Source organism: Sus scrofa, chromosome 12 (assembly GCF_000003025.6).
Source record: "Sus scrofa isolate TJ Tabasco breed Duroc chromosome 12, Sscrofa11.1, whole genome shotgun sequence".
Lineage (NCBI taxonomy): Eukaryota > Metazoa > Chordata > Mammalia > Artiodactyla > Suidae > Sus > Sus scrofa.
The window spans coordinates 60831311-60853959 of NC_010454.4; the positions used below are offsets into that span (position 1 = coordinate 60831311).

Genomic DNA, 22649 nt, shown 5'->3' on the forward strand with positions numbered 1-22649 from the left:
CCTGCGGGTCCTCGCCCTGCAAACCGCTCGGTGCCAGGAGAGCTCACTCACACGTCCACATCGCAGCTTCTCTTACAAACACAGCTCCGCTCATCCAGGGCCACGCGGCCAGGGCCGCGCACAGACACGGAGGGCCGGCCAGGCCTTGCCGCCCTGGGGCGCTGTCTGAGCTGCAGCCCAACCCCCCCGCCCCCCCAGCTCCCCACCCCCTGCTCTCACATGTGGCCCTACATCCGCTAAGAGGCTCCGCCCTACCCGCCCCCTCGGGACCCCCACCCCTCTCCACCTGAACCAAGGGAACCGGGGGCGGCCTCCCCACCCTCCTCCCTGCCCTTGACCGTATCCGGCACAGCACGCTGGGCCATAGGAGGCTTCCTTAGCGGGCCCACCCTGGGGGATCTACGCCAAGGAGGGGCCTGGAAGGGTCCGGCTGGGGTCACATCAGCACCCACATTTAGCCACCACTTGCTGTGCTCCAGGGCGCAGGGAAGCACGGCCTGGGGAAGGCCCGGGGGACGGGGGGCCAGAGAAGAGGTGGGAGGGCTGCAGCCTGGACCTGTGCTGCAGTTAGGCCCATGTTCGAGCATGCGTGGGCGTGTGTGCACGTGTGTGTGTGTGTGTGTGTGTGTGTGTGTGTGTGTGATCACACAGACGATGCCGGGCTCTACCGTGGGCAGTGCCCAGTCCCCCCAGGGCCTCAGTGTCCCCGCCTGCACACAGGGTCCCCCCGATGACCAGCCCCTCTGGCCCCACAACTCCGGCCCGCCTCCCCACCCTGAGAGGTTTTCCGGGTACTGCGGCCCTGCCTTCTCATCCATCAGGATTTTGCTGCATTCCTGTGAGTCATTCTCCAAACAAACCCGCGTGAGGGAAGGAGGGGGAGGGAGGGGAGGCTGGATGCAAAGGGCGCCCTGCCTGTCCCCCTCCGCCTGTCCCCCTCTGCCGCCCTCCGCGCCCCAGGGGTGCGCTGGCGTAAAAGGCTGGTCAGCCGTGCCATGGACTTGCTGGGTGACCCTGGACAAGGCCCTTGCCCTCTCTAGACCTCTGGACAAAACGGGCCTGAAGGTCCCCACCGACAGGACGCACAGGCTTCCGAGGAGCCTGTGGGTCTCAAAAGATGCAGAGCCTGGGGCTGTGTGCCTGGGTCCTGGAGGCAGCCCCTTCCCACTTCCTGTCTGTGTGCCCCCCTAGGAAGTGGGGAGGGGGCTGAGGCGCGGGGCCGGGCCGGGAGGAGGGTCTCTGGGCAGACCCCAGCGCTGAGGCTCGCCTCGGCCCGTGGACCTCTGGCCGTGTCTGTGTGCACGCGTGTGTCTGTGCCGCCTGTGCCTGCCCATGTGTGTGCACGTGTGTGAGCAGAGCGGCTTACCCCCAAGAGTCGGCAGCCCCTGAGTCACCGTCACTGCGACCGCCCGGTGGCGCATCCAGTGGCCCAAGTGCCTTTGCACATGTGTCTCCAGGGCTCCAGGGTCTGCAGAGCCCCCGTGACCTGTATGTGGTCACGTGGCCAAGCTGCTGACGTGTGTGTGTGTGTGTGAGAGAGAGAGAGAGAAACACAGGTTCTGGGGGGTGTGAGAAGAGTGCCCACGAGTGTGAGCGGCGGCTCTGCCACAGCGGGCTGACGTGCGGTGAGTGTGCCCGGGATCTCCAGCTCCTGGAACTGCCCGGCCTCCTCCACACGCAGGTGCCACCCCTTAGCTGCACCCGCACCTGTGCCCCAGGCGCAGGGCTTGCCTCCGGGACCCCTGAGATTCGGAGCCAAGCGCTGGCCATCGACCCAGCAAAGCACAGACACACAGCTCTTTGGACCTGGAGCCTGGGCAGGTCCCACCTCCCCAAGGCCCACAGGTGAGGCCTGGCCGCCCCCGTCTGGCCCAGAGCAGGGAGGTCGGGGGAGGCCAGGGGCCTGGAAGGGCGTGGGGGGCAGAGCCGGGGCTGGGCAGGACGGAGACCCTGCGGACAGCCGGGTGGCGCTCAGCCAGGGCTCCAGGATGCTTACAGCTGGAGGGAGCAGGGCGACCAGAGCCCCTGGAGGCCTGGGTGGCGAGGAGAGTGGGGCGGAGAAGGGGCTCTGAGCGTGCAGGACACTGAAGCAGGGGGAGACGGAGAGGAACGGCCCCACGGGACAGCCCCCGCCCTGCAGCCCCCAGCTCCAAGCCACCCGAGCTGGGACGGAGTCCTCCCAGGTGGGGGTGAGGGGCTGGCGCCAAGGGCCGTCTGTAAGGGTCACCCCGATAGGGGGATGGTCCCGGCGGCTGCCCCCGCTGCTCATGCAGCCCCTCCCCGGCCGCAGTGTGCTCACCTGTGAAGGGGGCCCCCAGCCCACGCCGCACCTAAGAGGGGGGAGGCCCGTGGGGCTCTGTGCCTGCAGCGGGGGGCAGGGGGGTTGGGTTCACCTCTACACCCGCGGCTGCCACGCTGGGCCGCTTGGTGCTTCCGCACGGGCCGAAGGATCCAGCGCAGACAGCACGGGCTCCGGGAGCGCTGGCCCCCAGCGGGGACAGGACACGGTCTCCAGACTCGGGGCCCTTGCCTGGACCTCTCACCTGGTCCGGAGCCTCTCAGTTACGGGAAGGGAGGTGCGGGTGGGGAGGGCCGCCGCTGAAGGAGGGGACATGGGGACGCGGAGCCCCCCGGAGGCTCTACTGCGACAAGCCGTGAGCTGCTGGGGACATCACAGCAGCAGGCATGCAGGACGTGGAAGAGAAGGACCCACCTATCCCAGCAGGGGCTCCGGATTCCACCAGGTCCCCCAGCCAGAGGGGTGGCAGGACACGTGACAGCCGAGCCCTTCAACGCAGGAGCAGCCACAGGCGTGCTCATCAAGGGGTCCCCTCCGGAGGGGCCCCCCACCTGGGCTGCAGGTCATGTACCCTAGGAGAGGACCCGGAGCCACAGGCCGAGCAGTCCTGGGGGGATGGGGCCAAGGGAGCCGAGAGGAGGGGGCAGAGAAGCTGGGGGGGGGAGCCTGAGAGGATGAGCACCCAGGGCTCTATTCTGGGCGATGGGGCGAAACGTGTCCCTGCCTCCGGGCCTTGGCACGGCCCTTTCCTCGACGCGCGGTGCCCAGATGTCCCCAAGGCTCCCCCACCTCCGTCGGGTCCCCTGCTCAGGGAGCCTTTCTCAACTCCCCAGTTGAAAGCCGTGAACGTCTCCCGGCCTCCTGAGCCGCAGCCCCGCGTGATTTTTTCTCACTGTCATTTCCCACCTTCTTCCCTCCAGCAGCAGCAGTGCCGGCTCCCCCAGAAGAGACGCTCCACCAGGGCAGGGCTCTGCCTGCTCCATCGACCTTGTTCGTCCACCCAGAACAGCTCCCGGCACGCAGCAGGGACCCCCAGAAACACATGTGGAGCGAGTGAAGCACCCCGCTTTCTGAGACAGGAAAGCCTCCATTCCAATGGGGAAACCTTGGAGTTCCCGTCGTGGCGCAGGGGTTAACGAATCCGACTGGGAACCATGAGGTTGTGGGTTCGATCCCTGGCCTTGCTTAGTGGGTTCAGGATCCGGCGTTGCCGTGAGCTGTGGTGTAGGTTGCAGACGCGGCTCGGATCCCGCGTTGCTGTGGCTCTGGTGTAGGCCGGTGGCTACAGCTCCGATTCAACCCCTCGCCTGGGAACCTCCATATGCCGCGGGAGCAGCCCTAGAAAAGGCAAAAAGACAAGACCAAAAAAAAAAAAAAAAAGGGAAATCTTTAAAAACGTTTCAAGTTTCTTTCCTCCTGAGACATGCTGGAAAGAAAGCCACGCCGCCTCCCAGCTCAGACTCACCCCCAAAGCCAAGGTTTGACCTGGGGCGCGAGGGGTGGTCATCCTTCTCCTTCCATCATGACCAGCCTGCACCCTGGACGTCGCACCGGCAAGGCCCGCACTGATCCCCCGCGCTCCCTGTCACCGTGCAGGGCGCCCCCATCCGCCCACGGCTCCCCGGGACCCCGTGTGGCCCTCGCCCACCTCAGCCCTCGTCCCGGCCCCCTACCTGCTCTCCCCCTCCAACTGGCCTCAACTTGTGGCCCAGAGCGCTGGGCCAAAAGCCAAAGTCTCCCTCCAGCCTGGCCCTTATCTGCGCAGGCCTGCGGCTGGAGCAGGACCGATGCCCGCATCCCAGCTCCGAGCCCGGCAGGGGAGGGGCCCAGTCCCCTCCGAGGGCCAATTCCAGCTCCCCCTGCTCTGAGGCCTCCCTCGGGCCAATGAGACAGGTGCTCCAGGGACACCTGCCGCAGGAATGAACAAGGTGAACCACTCAGCAGAAGGAGAATGCACGGGTGAGAGTCTGAGGGCAGCGACCTGGGCACCGCGCATGGCATCAGTAAAGCTCTTCCCTCTGCCGCGCCTCCTCCACGGCTCCCAGGCCTCCCTACGCACTCCTGGGGGTCACGATGACGCTGCTGTAACAAAACCCCTAAAACAACAGAGGTTTACGCTCATTCTCAACACAGGTTGGCGGGGAGCCTCCTGCTCCGGGAGTCACACCTGGGCCGAGGGAAAGAGGCTGGCAGGTGGCCCTGGCAGCAAGGCCCAGCCAGGCGGATAGTCTCATTGGCCAGAACCAGTCACATGACACCCCCAACCACACCTGTCCGGGCAGCTACCCCCAGGCCCTTGGGGGGCAAGGAACTAAAGTCCGGACCCCAAGCTCTAAGACCCCCAGCTGCTGCGGGTGGGGGTGGGAGGAACCTTCCACAACCACGAACCCCGTGCACAGCTCACAGCCCCAGTCATCAGGCGGCCGCATCCACGAAGCACCGGCTACACATCGCCCACCTTGCAAAGGACCCCACCCCCACCCCCGGTGGGCACAGTCCAGTGGAAACGCCACTGCCCTGGTGGTGCAGCCCTGCCCTGCGGGATCCCAGTTGGCAGCGATGCACAGACCCACATCCCAGCGAGGGACTAGCCCGCGGCATCACTCCAGCGCCTCCAGCTGCGCCGCGAGGTGGGAGCAGACCCACCGCGTGGGCCGTAGCAAGAGCTTCACGCAGAGCCCGGCGCACAGGAGGCGCTCCGCCCGTGTGAGCAGAACCCCAGGCGTGCCGGCAGACCTCCTCCAGTTTCCACCACCTGCCGGGCTGGGACGCCTCCTGACGCCCCTGGCAGCCTGCCCGCGCGCCTCCATCCGGTCAGCAAGGACATCTGGGCCAGGATGGAGCAGGTCAGGTGTGCTGGGACCCCAGGAAACCAGAAGAGGCCCACCCAGCAGGCCCAACCGCCCCCGAGCCACACAGGGTCACGGCCAAGGCCCACCACCGCCACCTCCGTGCGCACACACAGCGGGCCCACGATAAGCACCAAGGGGTGTGCTGGCGGATGGGCCAGGCTGAGGCCTGAGACAGGTGCGCTGAGTGCAGAGGGACTGGCTCTGGCCCTCTAGGCAGCACGGCGCCACTCAAGCTGCTGGATGGCAAAGGGACCTCTGCCCGGGCCTCCAGGCTCAGGCCTCACCACTGGCGGTGAGCTCACGCCTTCTGTGGCTGTCCCCGGCCCCAGCTCAGGCGGTGCTCTGCCCCAGGCCGAGTGAGGCCCCTCCTGACCTTCCTGGGCTCGGCCCAAAGAGCCTCTCTGCTTCCTCTCAATTGGTCCTTTCATTTACTTTTTTACTTTATGGATTTTTGGTCTTTTAGTCTTTTTACGGCCACACCCGTGGCACATGGAGGTTCCCAGGCTAGGGGTTGAATCAGAGCTACAACCGCCAGCCTATGCCACAGTCACAGCCATGCGGGATCCAAGTCATGTCTGCCACCTACACCACAGTGCGAGGCAGCATCAGACCCTTAACCCACTGAGCGAGGCCAGGGATGGAACCCGCGTCCTCGTGGATGCTAGTCAGGTTCACCAACCGCTGCGCCGCGACGGGGACTCAATTAGTCCTTTTACACGAGAGCATAATATTCTTGGCACGGCAGAGCCCCAACCTGACCCCCTTGACGCTGGGCGGTGGGGGGCCTCTGCTCCTGAGATGGCATGGAGTGCGGAGGCGGGAGCCCACGCGGGAGACCAGGGTGGTGTAAACCAGACGGGGGCTGGAGGGCAGAGCGGAGCGGCTGTGCAGCCAGGGAGGGGCAGGGGAGGGCATCTTGGGGAGACTGCTGGCCGGTCCCTCTCTCTCCTTCCCTCTGAGGGAGAGGAGAGGCTGGAGGGAGGGACCCCTGGCCTGAGGCCCCTCCCCCAGGCCCGGGCCATCCCCAGGGGGCCTCGAGGAACTGGGTGGGGGGGCAGGACACACCCAGACTCTGCTCACCCTGGGTGGCCCTGCCCCCAACACAGGGACCAGACCGTGGGGGTGGGGGGAGCGGAGAACAAAGAAGCTCGCCCAGGAGGAGCAGGGAGGGGTTTTTTTGGGGGGGAACCTTTGTTCAGGCAGGGGAACAGCTTCCAAAAGGCAAGGAGGGAGGCCCCGGCCACGCAGAGGCAACATGGACCACCGTCCAGCGCCTGGCGCGCATCACTGCTCGCGCGGAGAGATGCCCGGGCAGGGCAGCAGCAGGCCCCGCGGGGCCTTGAGTGCCGAGCGCACTGGAATCAGTTACGGGAACCTGCAAGACGGACACACCCAGCGGCTCAGCGTGGTACCCCGCCTCCATCCAGCCCCACGGCACCCTTTCTGAGTCAGTGGTCTCTCGGACACAGGCCCAACTGCCCCCTGCCAGGCAGGTGCGATTAAACCCACGTGGCCATGAAGCATAAAGGCAGCTCATTAGCATGAGAACAAGAAGCCGCTGGTGGGCGCAGGGGGTGGGGGCGGCCGCTGAGTCCCAACAAGAGCCAGGTTGGCAGGCCAGCCAGAGTGTGGGACCCCACTGACAAGCCCCAGCCACAGGGGCCCCCGCCTGGGATAAGGGTGGGCCTGGACCTGACCCCGGGGCCCAGTCCAGGTCCCAAGCCTCGGTCTTCGGATGGCGAGGGAGGAAGTGGAACAGAGAGGGCAGGTGCCTCTCCCCCGAAGCCACGGCTGGGGACACAGGCCTGGAGGCGGGTGTGACCCACGGGGTCCCCAGCGAGGGCGCCGGAACCCAGGTCGCCGCCTGCAGGTGGCTCATTTACTCAACAACAGCAGCAGCCAACGCGCGAGCAGCTAAAATTCTCCCGCTGAATCCCCCCAGCGCATCCAGGAGCCGGTGTCTCCTTACTATCGCTTTTATTTGGTTTGATTTGGCTTTTTTAATTTATCTACTTTTGTATTTTTAGGGCCGCACCCGCGCACGTGGAGGTTCCCAGGCTGGGGGCTGAACTGGCGCTGCAGCTGCAGGCCTGCACCTCGGCCACGCCGGATCCTTACCCCACTGAGCGAGGCCAGGGGTCAAACCCGCGTCCTCACGGGTCCCAGTCGTCACCTGTGAGCCTCGACGGGACGTCCGGGTCCTGGCCACTGTGACGCCCCTTCTGCAGAGAAGGAAACTGAGGCTTGGACGGGAGCGGGATTCGCCCGGCAGTCTGGCTCCGGGGCTGGGCTCGCAACCAGGAAGCCACACCACCAAGTGCGACACGGCCAGGAGGACACGCGGGGTGGGGGGGGTGCTGTGGCTACGAGGAGCTGTGCCATGCCACCCCCGCCGGCTGGTCGAGCTGTGGCCGGCGCCACCACCGTGGCCTTGAGGGAAGCAGACACAATAAGCCAGGTGAGCTGTGAACGAGAACTGGGGGTGGAATCTCACCTCCCCCGGGATCACTCCCCGGCAATTCGTTTGCCCCCCACCCCCAAACACGGGCGGGCTCTCAATACGATCCGTGGGTCAGACGTGGCAGGATCACAGCCAGTGTGGCCTGCGGTCTAAGGCGCAGCCCGGTGCCTGGCAATAAACAGGCGTCCGGGACTCTCGGGGGCAGGTGAACCAACGAAGAGATGCTCCCTCTGCTGCGGACACAGTGGGGCCTGAGAGCAGACAGACTAAGGCAGAAAGGCAGGTGGGGCCTGAGGCAGTGCAGAGCGAGGCTCCTGGCGTCCCCCGGGGCAGTGCCCCTGGCATTCCAAAGTCAAGGCTGTTGCCAACAGATGTCTCGAGGGCCCTGGCGGCAGGGGTGGGGGGGCAAAGAACTCGGGAAGAGGTGACACACACTGGCCTGCGTTCCATGCAGAGGTGACAGAGCTGGAAGGAAACGTCCCGTCCTGGGGAGCCCAGAGAAGGTGGGCGGTGGCCGGGGCCACAGAGCAAGGATCTGGCTCTCCTGACTCACTCATGTCCCAGCTGAGCCTGTCCGGCGCCCAGAGCAGCCGCCAGCCGAGGCCCAGGCCTCCCGCTCCGTCCAGGGGAGAAACCGCAAGCCTGCGCTCTGCTCTCTAAGCGCCTGACAGGCAGGCCTGCCCTTCGGGGATGCGTGTGAGGCCGGAAACTTATTTATTCCTGTCCTTCCCGGGCCCCAGCTCCCCAGGGCAGGGCTCAGGAATGCTCAGATCACGGCTGATTTCACTCCTGGCACAGGAGGCCACGAACACACCTATGGGCCCGAGGTATTACTGCTGCCAACAGCAACGCCAAAGGAAGCGGTGTGCCAGGGCGGCCCCGCGCCCCCAGCCCAGCAGGCTCAGGGGCCTGGATGGACCGGGCAGCAGGAGAGCGGCGCCCCCTGCCCAGCCTGACGCCACCCCCGCAGCCGCAAAGGTCTCTGTCCCTCGGGCCTGGGCAGCCACATTAGAACCGTAGTGACAGACACACGAGCTGCTGGGGGGCGGGGGGGGTGTTGAGGAAAACCCAACACCCCTGGGTGGTGTCTGGGCTGTGGGGGGGGGTGCTGCTTCTAGAGGAGGGACAGAGACGCCCCCAGAGCAGCCTCGACCCCTCATTCCTCACCATCTTGCTGCCACCTCTGGGCTGGATCAACATGCGTGACCCCTGCCTCCTCCGTGCCAGGGCCTCTGTGCAGGCGCACGGCTGGGCCCAGAGCCTGGCACAGAAGGGCAAGCTGAGGCCCAGGCAGGGGCTGCGGAGCGGAGGGCTGGGGCCCGGCTTGGTCGCCACAGGCTGTGTGCCCTGGGCCTCAGTTTCCCATCCGGGCATCACGGGCCGGGGCCACCTTGACCCGAGTTCCCTCCGGTCTGAGCCGCCGGGCAGGGAAGGTCAGGTCCCACCGGACGCAGTGGGGGGTTGTCAGCGGGCCTTCAGTCCCCGAAGGTTGTCAGCGGCCACGCAGGGTCACAGGACTCGGTGCCCAGGGCGAGGGGAGGGCAGATGCCAACAACTCAGCCAGCGGCCACCGCCTGGGCCACAGATGTGAAGCCCTGCAGCCACTCCCCGTGTGTGCAGAGACAAGCCTCCCACACAGGACTTACACACGAACCCGACACACTCAGGTCCCACCCACAAACACAGCCCCCACCGCGTCGGGGATCCCACCACCCACAAGCACGCAGGACATGCTCACAAAACCCACACCCTCCACCCTGTCTCCCAGCCGAGACACGTGCACACACGGGCGCCCACCCAGATACAGAGTCAGACACGTGCCTGGATGCAGTGACCACGGAAGAACCATCACCCTCCACGTACAGAAGCCCCCAAAGACAGACAAACCCACGCCGCGCACACACAGGCCTGGGAAAACACACAGACACACCCTCGTCTTGCCACCGGATTCAACTCCACACGGCGGGCGGTGCCCAGCCGGGACGAGCGACTCCAGATGAATAAATCATGTTCAGAGCATCAATCTCAGCCCCAACCTGGCTGCCTCCTGCTACAGGTAAAGCGAAACAGGTCTTAAATATTTTATAACTGAGTAAACCTGCTAAGAGAACACAATTTACAGGGCTGTTGGCTACAGGTGCACAGCACCGCCCCCCCACCCCCAGGCCTACCCCAGGCTCTTTTCATCTCAGGAGCACAAGCTGGTGACAGCAGGTGGTGGCCAGTGGGCTCTCTGGTCCCCCTCCCCCCCGCCGCCCCCAGGCCTACCCCAGGCTGTTACTCCCGGGGAGAGGGGCACCTGTGATTCTTCCACGCTAAATCCAGCTGCTACTCAGGGGCCAGGCCCTGTGCTTTCTTGGAGGCCTTTTTTCTTTTTTGGCTTTTTAGGGCTTTACCCATGGCATAGAGAGGTTCCGAAGTTAGGGGCTGAATCAGAGCTACAGCTGCCGGTCTACACCACAGCCACAGCAACGCAGGATCCGAGTCCCATCTGCAACCTACACCACGGTTCACGGCAACACCAGATCCTTAACCCACTGAGTGAGGCCAGGGATCGAACCTGCGTCCTCATGGATCCTGGTCGGGTTCATTAACCACTGTGCCAGGACGGGAACTCCTCGGATGCCTTTTAAAAGCCCATCCATCCCTGGCAATGGTAATTTCCAAGGTCTGTTTCACGCAAGGCTGGGGTGTGTCAAAGTCGAACCACCCCGGGGTGGCAAAGAGAGGCAGCTGGGACAATGGGGGCAAGGGCGGCTTTAGCGAGGCTTGAGAGGCAGCTGGGCAGAGAGGTGGAGGGACTAGGGAGCCCAGGGAAGCAGAAATCTGCTCCCAGGAGGTGGAGAGGGAGCAGAAATCGGGTCACAGGACTGACAGGGGGGCTTTGAGTCTGAGCATGGCTGGGCCAAGGAGGCCCTGGATGAGGCTGAGGTCTGGGACTTCAGTGCAGCCTTGCTGCTGGAGCCGGGATCTCACGGGGGCCACAAGCCTCCAATGTCCCTACGGAGGCGGGTGGCCCCGGCCCCAGCTGCTGATCAGAGTGAGCATCAGAGGTGAGGGACAGGATAAGCACGGCCAGGAAGCTACCGTCCAGACCGTTTCTTTCTGAAGCTCTCCCAAGACAGTTCGAGCTCTCTGCAGACTCAGAGACTGAAGGACAAGGAGCAGGTCACACAACACTAAGGGAGAAAGGCAGGACATCGAGTGGCAGGCGCAGGACCACTCCAAACTTAAAGCAAAGACCCCATGAACGGAAGGCAAAGAAAATTCAAATGTGCTACCTTTGGAGACTGGGAGTCTGGGTGAACTGCTTTCAATTTGCCGTATTTTCCGAAAGTCTATAATAAGCCTGCCCTCCTTTTATAGTGAGAAAAATAGCTATTAAAACCACAAAGAGGGAGTTTCCGTCGTGGTGCAGTGGAAACGAATCCGACTAGGAACCATCAGGTTGCGGGTTCGATCCCTGGCCTCACTCAGTGGGTTAAGGAACCAGCATTGCCATGAGCGGCGGCATAGGTCGCAGATGTGGCTCCGATCTGGCGTGGCTGTGGCTGTGGTGTAGGCCGGCAGCTGTAGCTCCGATTTGACCCTTAGCCTGGGAACCTCCATATGCTGCAGGTGCAGCCCTAAAAAGACAAAAAAAAACAACCCACAAGAGGAGTTCCTGTCGAGGTGCAGCGGAAACAAGTCTGACTAGGAACCAGGAGGTGGCAGGTTCGATCCCTAGCCTCGCTCAGTGGGTTAACGATCCAGCGTGGTTGTGGTGTAGGCTGGCAGCTGTAGCTCGGATAGGATCCCTAGCCTGGCAACCTCCACATGCTGATGGTGTGGCCCTAAAAAGCAAAAAAAGAAAAAACCCAAAGGGCCTTACACAAACCAGACGTGTAGGATGACTCCATATCTTATATTATTACATCTGTCGTATGTTGTTTATCAAATGTCTAGAGAAAAACCATTACCCTGGTAGTGGATTTTCAAGGGGGGAGTTTACTTGTCTTCCCGCAGTGTGAGCCTTTTCTAAAAACATTTACGGCCTGGTGATTTCGCTGAAAACAGGAGGCTCGGGCTGAGGAGTTCCTGTGGACATCCGGCCGGAGTGTCCCTCCCCTGCCGCTGAAGCCCGTTCTCACCCTGGGATCCCAGCGAGCGTGCCCCGGGCAAGGGCAGCCGCCCCACGGACGGCGCAGGGCCCCCTTCCGGCCTGCTCCGTCCAGGTAGGAGCAGGCGGAGGTCAGCTGAGTGCAGGAGGGACTGGGGGGAGGAGGGGCCGGCGGAGGGCGGAAGGGGTGCCAAGCAGGGGGACGGGGGAGGGCGGAGCCAAGCCCAGGCCTGGCCCGACAGCAACGCGGGAGGAACCGCCGCAGCCTCCCGGGCCCGACACGGGCGCGGAGCCCCGCCGAGGGCAACCCAGCGGAAGCCCCGCCCCGCGCCCCGCTTCCCGGAAGCCGCGGGCCCTGGGGGCGTGGCCTAGAGTCCCCGCCCAGAGCCCCGGTTCCCAGAAGCCGCCGGCTGGCCCACCGAGGGGCGGGGCCTGGGAGGCTCGCGCCGCGGCCGCGCGGGGCACGCCGGGACGGGCGCTGCCATGGCGACGCAGCGGCCGCCCCGCCCCCGCCCCCGCCCCGCGGCCCCAGCGAGTCGCGGTCGCGGCCCCCGCCGGGCTCGTCCGGTCGCCTGCGCTGAGGCCCCGGCGCGGCGGCGGTGGGGTCGCCGCCGGGGAGCGGGAGGGAGCCAGGAAACGCGAGCGTTTGCCCTCCCGAGGTCGGGGAGGAGAGGAAATGGCTCCGGAGGTGATCCTGCAGCTGCCTCCACGTCTGGCCTGCTGGCTCCTACCAAGCCCTCCCCGCGGCGGGGCTGCCGCGCCTGAACTAGCAGGTCGGCTGAGGCTGCCCCGCTAGCACCCGGGACTTGACCCCCCCAAAATGGCCTCTCCACTCCAGTACCATGCACCCCGGCCTCTCCATAGCCAGGCATCTGCTCCTGGACAGTGCGAACCCTTCAGCTCGGCTGCCGTCCAGGCCCCCCGCACTGCCCTCCTAGGAGACCCAGGCAAGCTGGCAGCTCCCCGCACAGACCCTGACCCCTTCTTGGCCTGCGTCCCCCCAGAGGGTGAGGGCTCACAGGCCAGTCCTACGTGTGAGTGGCTCTGCCCTGCCCGGCTAGGGGGCAAACAAGCCCAGATCTGTGAAGGATTGAAGAGGCAGGGCTGGGATTTGGCCAGACTGGCTCCAGACGCCTGTCCACACACAGTGGCACTCCTCCCTTGCTTTCTGACCACCCAGACTGGGCTGGTCCAGCCGCCTACCTCTGCCTAGAGCACTGGCCTGGCCTCCGTCGCCTCCTCCTCCTCCCCCCTCGCCACCAGCCGTCTTCTCTTCCCAGCCGCCAATCTGCAGACACACAAAGCCCTGTTTGTTTGCTTTCTCTGCTGCTCCCCTGGATCTGATGTCTTTCTCTGCTACCTGCCGGCCTGGCTTCCTCTCCAAGCCGCCTGCACAGCCTGCTCAAGGGAAGGAGGGGCGGCCATACAGCAAGCCCTGCCTCAAGGCCACCCTGTCTTTCCTAGAATCCACCTCCTTAGCGCTGGGGGCACCCAGCCAGGGCATCAGAACTGACGACAGCTTTGCAGCCCCCTCACGGCATCATAGAACGTAGGGTGCCTTCTGGGTAGAGCAGGGGGGATGTCTGTGGCCAGCGGCTTGGGACAGGGACCGGCTTGGGACAGGGACCGGGGAGGGGAGCCAGAGAGGTCCAGCCAACTGCCGCCCCCTTTTGTGAGCAAGGCTTGTTTTGTCTGTCCATCAGCAAGCCTGCCCCCACTTCCCCGCAAGCCAAGGGCCACCAGAGGATAAGGCAATGAACGGGACCAGGAAGGCCCAATTCAAGAGGCAGAGGGACACCCCCGTTTCATGGCCTTCACCCACCATGCCTCTTTCTGAGCCAGGGACACCAGGGGCTGGGACGAGGGCTCAGGCTGGGAGCCTCACTTGGCAGGCCTCGGGCAGACCTCTGCACCGCAAGTACACGCGGCTGTGTCTTGGGAAGCCCGCTCAGCCCGAGCCGAAACGGGCAAAGAAAAATAAACACCCGCATTCCACAGCAGCTTCTCTACCTGCAGAGTGGGGGCCGCCCGCTCTCCCCGTTCAAATAAAGAAACCCAACACTGATACTGCACAGAGATACCGCGTCTTGCCTGCTTCCTCCTACCCAGGGCTCTTTTATGGCGCCCTGCCTCGCTGGGTGGCCCAGGCAGGTCCTGCCCAGGCCTCCCCTCCTCCCCTTCCTGTCCCTTTCCACAGAGAGCTTAACCCTTCCAGTAACTCCAGGATAAAGGTGTGGCTAGACCCACCTGACAGATGAAAGGAGAAAGCGACAGAGACTAAAACTGCACCAGTCAGAACTCAAGCCCACGTCTGACCCCCGGCCCTAAAAACTTTCCACCAGGTCACCATATGTCGTCACAGCCAGAGACCATCTGCTGAAGGGGTGAGTGACCACCACGAGGAGGTGGGTGATGACAAGGCAGGGCCTGGCTTTGGTGCCCAACCGATGCGGTTTCCAGTCTCGGCTCTGCACTCGGTTGCTGTGTGACCTCGAGCAGGTCACTTAACGTCTCTGTGCTCGGTTTCCTTGAGAATCTGAATGGGACAATTAATAAGGCTTAGAGAGGACTCCCCAGTGCCCAGCATGATCGCCAGCACTCATTAAGTGATGGCTCTTCTCCGTGATCCCCTTCAGCATTCAGAGCCAAGCGGTCACCCATTAGAGGGACCAGGCCTCGCCGGCCACCGCTGCTGCTTTCGTGCATCTGGCCCTGCGGCCAGCACCCCTAGTCACCACCTCAAGCCCTCTGGAACGCTCAGGCGGAGGCCGAGGGCTCCAGGGCTGGGCTCCCCAGGTTCCTGGTCTGCCTGGGAGACCAGGACCTCTCTGTGTAATTAGCCAGGGCGAGGGCCCCAGGGGTCAGTGTCACCCCAAGGGAACAAAGCCAGCTCCGTCCACATCCTGCTGGACTCGAGAAGCGAGAGCCACTCAACGAGTCTGATTTGGCAAAACGTCTGTTTTTGTAAGATGCTATTTCAGGCCGCGGTGGGGATGTCTGTGCTCGGCCCTAAAGCCGATTCCTTCATCTCCCCATCCCAGTCGCTCGGTGCTCGAAACGAAAACAGGGTTCTTCGCTCTGCGCGTTCCTTCCTGCTTCTCTTCCCACCTATCAGCCGCGTGCAGAGGAGGGAAGGGGAGCAGGGCCGGGGCCCCTCGGAGGGGCAGCCCTCCCCCCGCCCCCCAGGCCTCCGCAGGGCCCCCGGAACTCGGCGGCAGAGAGGGCCTGGGCCTTATGTGCCGGAAGCCCCTGAGGCCAGGTCACCGTCTGCAGAGGCGCAAGGGTGGCTGCCCTTCCCACCACACCCCTGGCCCTGGCCCTTCTGCTTCTGAGCTCAGCTGGGGCTCTGCACCCCCCCACCCCCGCCTGGAAGCCCCCCCGACCCCGCCCCAGGCCTCCCCTCAGAGCCTGAGCCCCGGCTGGGGCTCAGCACAGCACCTTCCCAGCTGCAACAGTCAAAACTAAGTCCACAGCTACGCGAGCCTTTCTTAAACGTCTGCTCAGCTGCCAGACTCGAAGCTTTGAGGGGCAGGGGCGGTGGCCCGACAGGCAGCCCTGTTTCTCCAGAGCAAACTGGCTCAAGCCCTCAGCACTGTGGACGTTTGGGGCCAGACGATCTGTTGTGGGGGCGTCCTGTGCACCCCGGCGCGTAGAGCGGTACCCACTAGACGCCAGCACCTCCCCAGTGGATACAACCAAACATGTCTTCAGGCAGGGAGTTCCCATCGCAGCTCAGCCTTAACAAACCTGACTGGTATCCATGAGTAAGCAGGTTCGATTCCTGGCCCTGCTCAGTGGGTTAAAGGATCCGGTTTGGCCATAAGCTGTGGTGTGGGTCGCAGCTCGGACCCTGGGTTGCCGTGGCTGTGGTGTAGGCCGGAGGCTGTAGCTCCGATTCAACCCCTAGCTGGGAACCTCCATATGACACAGGTGCAGCCCTTAAAAAAAAAAGTCGCCAGACACGGCCAGGGTCCCCTGAGGGACAGAATTACCCCCACTTGAACGCCACTGTTTTGAGGCCCCCCCCATGAATAAATGCCTAACTCTGCCTTTCTCCCCCAACGGAACAGGTGGTTTTTATTTTAATCTCTTTTCCTCTTATCATAATCATGTATACATTTCATTTTCCCTGTCAGACCAGAAGCTTCCAGAAGTCAAGCCCATTTGACCTCAGCTGTACAAGGGTGATGGCCTGGCACCACTCTCCGCAGAAATAATTTTCAAGGCAGCAGGAAGCACCTGACTAAACCCCGCCTCCATTCCCACTCACCGCCTCCCCCCGGGGGGGGGGGGTCATGGTGTGACTTTGCAACAGTAGCTAGGCTGGTCTGGGCCTCAGTGTCTCTGTAGTCCAAATTGTAACAACCCTCCATCCTGCTGGGCTAGTGCAAGGCACACAGCTTCACACCTCTGAGATGCTCCGGCCCCCACGAAGAACTCTTTCAGCTGGCTCTTAATTTACACTTTCTGGAGTTCCTGTCCCGTCGCATGGGAAACAAGTAAGACTAGGAACCATGAGGACACAGGTTCGATCCCTGGCCTTGCTCAGTGGGTGAAGGATCTGGCGTTGCCATGGGCTGTGGAGTGCGTCGCAGATGCGGCTCGGATCCTGCATGGCTGTGGCGCAGGCTGGCGGCTGTAGCTCCGATTTGACCCCTAGCCCAGGGAACTTCCATATGCCGCGATTGCAGCCCTAAAAAGAAAAAAAAAAAATGTACATTTTCTGAGAATTAGCATTACCAACAGGCACCATTTACTAAGCACTTTGCTATGTGCCAAGAACAGCTGATGCTTTGCAGGCATCATCTCATTCAATCCTCTTAAAAAGGAGGCACTTTTATTCTCACTGTCTGGTAAACGAGAAAGAGGCTCAGAGAGCTGGAGGACCTGCCCAGGGACACCCAGAGACGGGCTGGTGGCTTCTGAAGACTGAGGGTGTCCATCAGAAGGCTTTCGGCTTCAATTCCTTTTTCTTATCTTTTTTTTAATTTTTCTGGCCCCACCCCCAGCACATGGAAGTTCCCAGGCCAGGAACTGAATCTGAGCCGCAGCTGCCGCTGTGGCAGTGCTGGATCCTTTAACCCACTGTGGCCGGGGAGTGAACCCCAAAGCAACCTGAGCCGCTGCAGTCAGATGCTTAACCCACTGCACCTCGGCAAAAACTTCTAAATCCTTTTTTGTTGCTGTTGTTCTTTTTGCTTTCTGGGGCCGCACCCGCAGCACATGGAGGTTCCCAGGCTAGGGGTCCAATCGGAGCTACAGCAGCCGGCCTCCACCAGAGGCACAGCAACGGGGGACCCAAGCCATGTCTGCAACCTACACCGCAGCTCAGGGCAACACCGGATCCTTAACCCGCTGCTTGGGGCCAGGGATGGAGCCCGCATCCTCTCGGATACCAGTCACGTTCATTTCCACGAGCCACAACGGGAACTCCAAAATGCCTCATTTCTCGATACGGAAATTCCTTTTTTGCCGCCTGAAGCCCGCCTGCTGCCAGGCAGTTAGACCTTCCCAGGTGGACAGGCCTCACCCACGTGGCTCCTGCGGCAGAGACCCCCAGCCAGGGCTCCGCGGAAGGTCCGCCACTCCCTTCCCGGGTGTCACCCCTCTTCCCCAGGAGGGTCCTGGCTGCACGGGCCTAGGGACCTGCCCCAGCGCCGAGCGAGCGGGCGGTGACTCTCCCGGGCAGGAATAAGGAGGACAGGAGGGGCCGTCCCCTGGCCCGTCCCAGTGCTTCTGGGTGGCCGTGCAAACAGGCGCTGCCTACCTCGCTCAGAGGAACGACGCAAGTGCCAGAAGCAGGGTGGGAACTCAGGCAGGGGACCTCCGAGACACACGCCGCCGCCGCATCCCCTCTGCTGCGTTAGAAACGGCGCCTGTCACCGCTGTGGGCCAGACCCTGGCGCACGCAGTGGGGACCCCGGACGGGATTGACGAACAAACGCACCAAGAAATGAGTGATTTCTCCTCATGCCGGCCCTCGAGTCCACCCACAACACCCTGGCAAAGCCCCTCTGGGGCAGAAACCCGGGCCAGAGAACGAATTTTCTTTTTTTCTTTTGTCCTTTTGCCATGTCTTGGGCCACTCGTACGGCATGTGGAGGTTCCCAGGCCAGGGGTCGAATCGGAGCCACTGCCGCCTGCCTACACCGCAGGCCACAGCAACAAAGGATCCGAGCCGCATCCGTGACCTACACCACAGCTCACGGCAACGCTGGATCCTGAACCCACTGAGCAAGGCCAGGGATCGAACCCGCCAGCTCATGGTTCCTCGTCAGATTTGCTCACCACTGCGCCACGTGGGGAACTCCCAGAGAACGAATTCTCACCTGCCCCCTGGGTAACCAAGCCCCACGAAATCCAGCACCTCCGCCTAGCTGGGCACGGAACAGGCCCCACGCGCCTTGCTGAGGCCGCTGGCATTGCAAGGAGGCTGGATCGGAGCGGGAACAGCGACCTCCTCCTGCAATGTCCTTCGGCCTCATCTGCGGAGCCCCCGCGCCGGCAGCCAGGAGGGGGCCGAGGCTGGGCCCATGCGAAAGGCGCGGGGCCGGGGCCCTGAGAGGATGGCAGCACCCGGGTTTGATCGCGGGCCGGCCCGAGGTTCTGATGCCACGCTCAGGGCTTTCCAGCTCCCGAGTCGCATCTCATAGCCACGACGGACCCCGTTCCGACGGGGTGGCGTGGGGGGGGGATGACGTGCTCAAGGGGCAGAGCCTTTCCCAAGGCAGCGGCTGCGCCTCAAACCCTGTCCTGACTCCAAACCCAGGGCTGCTCCACTGCTCCCCGTCCCACCCGGACCGAGGCCCAGCCTCCAGGCAGGGGACCCCGGAGGAAAAGCAGCCTGTGCGGTGGAGGGACCCCCCAGCGCCCCCACTGGGCCCCTTCCCCGCTGGACATCCCTGGTCCCCCGGCTCCCAGCATCTCATCCATCGCTGGGCCCCACGAGCCCAGGGCCGGGAGGGAGCCTGGTGGAGAGTGCCTGCTGGGGGAGGGAGGCCTGGGGCTGCTGCCCACCGCCCCCATCCTTCCCTTCCCACGCCCTTGCCCGCGTCCCTCTCTCCTCCCGCCTCCCTCTGCCCCCACCCCGGGTCCCCTCACACACACGCACGCACGCACGCTATTCACACGGATTCTAGAACCAGCAGAGCAAAAGCTCTCTGGCAGCAGAGCCTGCCTGCGCCGCCAGCCCCTGGCACCCACTCTGGTGTCACATTCCAGTCTCAGATCCCAGTGACCCGCCCAGGCGCAGGGCACAGTTCTGCCTCAATCCGCGGGGAAACAGGACCAGCCAGTTTCTCCTCGGCCCCCACAGGGAGCAGCCTGGGGCCACAGACGGACACGGCCCCCTGAGGGCGCCCCCAGAATCACCAAGATCCGACAGGGGCCCCAGAAGCCGCGCCCGCCCCATCTCCTCCTCCTCCTCCTCGTCTGGCCCTTCCTGCCAGGAGGACCAGGGGGCACCCCGAGGCCCCGGCCTTGCCCTTGGAGCAGGGGCCGCAGGGAGGAGGCTCTGGCCTCCCGGGGAGAACAGACGCTGTCGGAATTTGGTGACAAACGCCGAGCCTCAGCCTAGACAGAGGGGGATGACTCAATTCTACCGTGGAGGTCAGAGGAGGAGGAGACAGGACGTCTGTCTCGGTCTCGGGAGGCAGCCCAGGTGGAAGGGGCGGCGCGGGCAAAGGCACCGAGGCAGGCAGTCCGGGGCTCTGCTGCAGCAGGAGGGGAAGGGGCCTGGCTGGGGGCGGAACAGGCCCCGGCGGCCGGACCTCCCTTCAGAGGGCAGCGGGGGCCCTGGAGGGTTGCTGGGGGCCTGAGAAACATCCCTCTGCAGTGTGACCCACACAGGGAGGGGGCAGCACGGAGGCAGGGAGGCCAGGAGGAGGCCCAGGCCTCAGCCTGCCTCTCCCGCCACCACCACCATTCTTCCAGAGCCCACGCCTCCCTCTTGGCCGAGGGACACAGGCCATATCCTTCGTTGCCGCTTCCCTCGGCCAGGCAGGCCCCTTGTTCTCACCTACCTGTGCTGCCAGCCCCGCATCACGAAGCCCCGCCTCCACAGAGCCCCAACCCAGGCCAAGAACGGGCACACTCACCCCTGGATCCTAAAGCTCAGGCCACGTGTCCCACCCATTCCAGAACTGACCCGCAAGGTCCCCTCTGCTCCTCTTTGGGTGGCCAGGTCCCCACCGCATAGCCACCAGCACTTCCACAGGAGGACCTGCTTCCTGCCAAGACCTGGCACGAGCTCCCACTCGTCCCCTCGGTGCCATCTGGGTCTCAGTCCCCTGCTGGGCTGTGACCTTGCAGGCAGGTGCATTAAGCACCAGACTCCAAAACGGTGGCCCTTGCAAACGACCTGGGGGGCCAGCGAGCCCAGGTGCCCCTCCCGCGGAAACGCTGCCCTGCATGCAGGGCTCCCCCTGCCCCTGCCTGCACAGCCCGGCGCCAGGCCGCTATTAAAGCAACGAGGTGCCAACGTGGACTGCCATGGAAAGACAGTGGCAAGAATAATGGTGACAGCGGCAGCTGGCACTAATTGGGACAAACGCTTTCTTTTTTGCTTTTTAGGGCCGCAACACCGGATCCTTAACCCACTGAGGGATCAAAGCCACAACCTCATGGTTCCTGGTCAGATGCGCTGCTGCGGCGGCGGCGGCGCCACGACGGGGACTCCAGGGACAAAGACTTCTCTTGGCTTCGAAGGTTTCCGTGGCTGGCCCCGGTGTACACATGGCACACTCAGGCCCAGACAGGGAGTAACTCATTCAGTGGCCCAGCCAGGAGTCCCCAATGGCCTCCCCAAGACGACAGGCGAGGAGAAGGGGGGCTGAGGCCTGAGAGCCCCGGGTGTGGTGTCACCTGGGACAAAAAGGAACCATGTCTTTGGATGTGTGATGCACGGACACACAAAGGCCCAGCAAGCCGGCTCACGGCGTTGCCTTGTGCTTTTATTCCATGTGCTTCTGGGTTGTTTTCATTTTTCACAATGAGAACAAATCCATGTGTTACCTAAATAACTGAAAAACAGAAACCGTCAGGGCCGCAGTGAACGTTTACTGAAAGAATGGAAGGCAGGATCATTTTCTTTCTTTTTCTTGCTTTTTAGGGCTGCACCCGCGGCCTATGGAGGTTCCCAGGCTAGGGGTCCCATCGGCGCTACAGTTACCAGCCTCCACCACCGCTCACAGCAACGCTGGATCCTTGACCCACTGAGCGAGGCCGGGGATGGAACCCACAACCTCACGGATCCTAGTCGGATGCGTTTCCGCTGCGCCACAACAGGAACTCCGAGGCAGGATCATTTTCTAGGCCTGTTTTTTTCAAACCCTCTGTAGGACCTATTAGTGGCTGGTGAAATCAATTTAGTGGGTCGCAGCAAGCAATTTTTGAAAAAAATCTAATAGACCAGAACAGAAAGGACCAGATCAGGGGACAAGACAGGGTAGACGGGTTCGCTAAACCTGTGTTTCAGTTACACACAGCGGATGCAAATGGAAGTGTCACCTAAAACCTATTTCTCACTTTAGGTCACAGGTGACTTTGGAAGCCGTGGTCTCATCATGCTGAGTGTCCTTGCGGCTCTACGGGTTAAGGCCTTGCATTGTCACTGCAGCGGCTCAGGTCACTGCCGTGGCTCGGGTTTGATGGCTGGCCCAGTGAGTTCCCCATGCCATGGGCGCCACCAAAAAAAAAAAAAAAAAAAAGAGTCTAAGGAGAATTGAGCAGGGGCCCTGCCTATGGGGCCCTCCTGGTCTCCAGGGAGGGAAAGACGCTTGCCAGGAAGGTGACCTCCTTCTGTTTAGAAGCTAGACAGGCGCCTGGCTGTGGGCTTCTGGGCCTCCACCACCCCCTGGCACACTCGCCCTCCTTCCAAGGCTTCTGGCTGTGAGAGCCCTTGCCAGAGGTTTGGGGTCGAGCCTCCCCCAAACCAGAATGTCTGTGTCTTCTCCTCTGAGTCACCCAGAAGGCCACTTCTCCTAAGGATTCCCTGCAGGAAGCTCCGGGGGCCCTCAGACCCCCGGCTGTCATGGGGGAGGGGTGGGAAACGAAGATTGCGTTCCAGCTTCCAGATCCTGAGGCCACGTCCCAGGGAAGCCTCTGGAAATGCAGCTGTGTGGTCAGTCGGGAGGGGCCTCCGCTGAGTCTGCATCGAGGGCTGCCCCCACCCAGGGTGCGCCCGACCCTGGGCAGAGCCAGGTCTGAACAGAGCCTGGGGCGGGAGAGGAGCAGAGCCGCGGCCTGGGGCGCCCACGGCGCTGGCGCCTCCACATCCGAGCTCGCCTACACCCCCCCCGCCCCGCTCCCCTCCCAGGGCAGCAGACGACTGAGAGAAGATAAAATAAAAAGTAATTCCCCTGCTCTGACGTCAGCGCGAGGTCTTAACAGCCCAGCAGCGGCATGAAACTGGATTGCAACCAGATGCAATGCCCTTGAATCCCCACCACGCCGCTGCGTTGCGCGACAGACGGGGCGCGGGGGGGGGGGCGGATGCGGAGAACGGCACGGGTCCCGCGTGGGTCCGCATCGGCGCCTGCCGAGGCCCCGGGCGGCTCGGGGCCCGGGTCGCCGTTCCGGCGCTGCCTCCCCTCCCCCAGCCCCCCAAGAGCGCATTGTTACACTCGGCGGCCTCGGTTCAGGGCAGAGACCCCGGCGCCCGCGCCTCGGGGGCTCCCTGGAGGCGGGCACGGCTCGGGCCGCGCTCCGGCCCCGGCCCCGGCCCCCGGCGTGGATTGGGGGCGGACCGAGAGCCCAAGAAGGGAAACCGCTCGCTGGGAAAACAGGCGCCCAGGAAGCTGGGGCCGCCGCGGCCTCGGGCCTGCCTGGTGTTTCGCTTCCCCTCCGCCCCTCCGCGGCGGGCCCTGGCGACCAAGTCTCCAAATGTCACCCCCGCGTCCTGCCACCCCGTCGCCCCCGCTCGACGCCGCCGCCCGGCGC

At 63.6% G+C, this 22649-nt stretch overlaps 1 protein-coding gene across 4 annotated transcripts in view; it reads right to left on the bottom strand.

Moving 5' to 3' along the window:
* RAI1 (retinoic acid induced 1) overlaps positions 1–22649 on the bottom strand; it is a 103552-nt gene that overhangs the window by 80152 nt on the left and 751 nt on the right. The gene's annotated exons all lie outside the window — the stretch shown is intronic.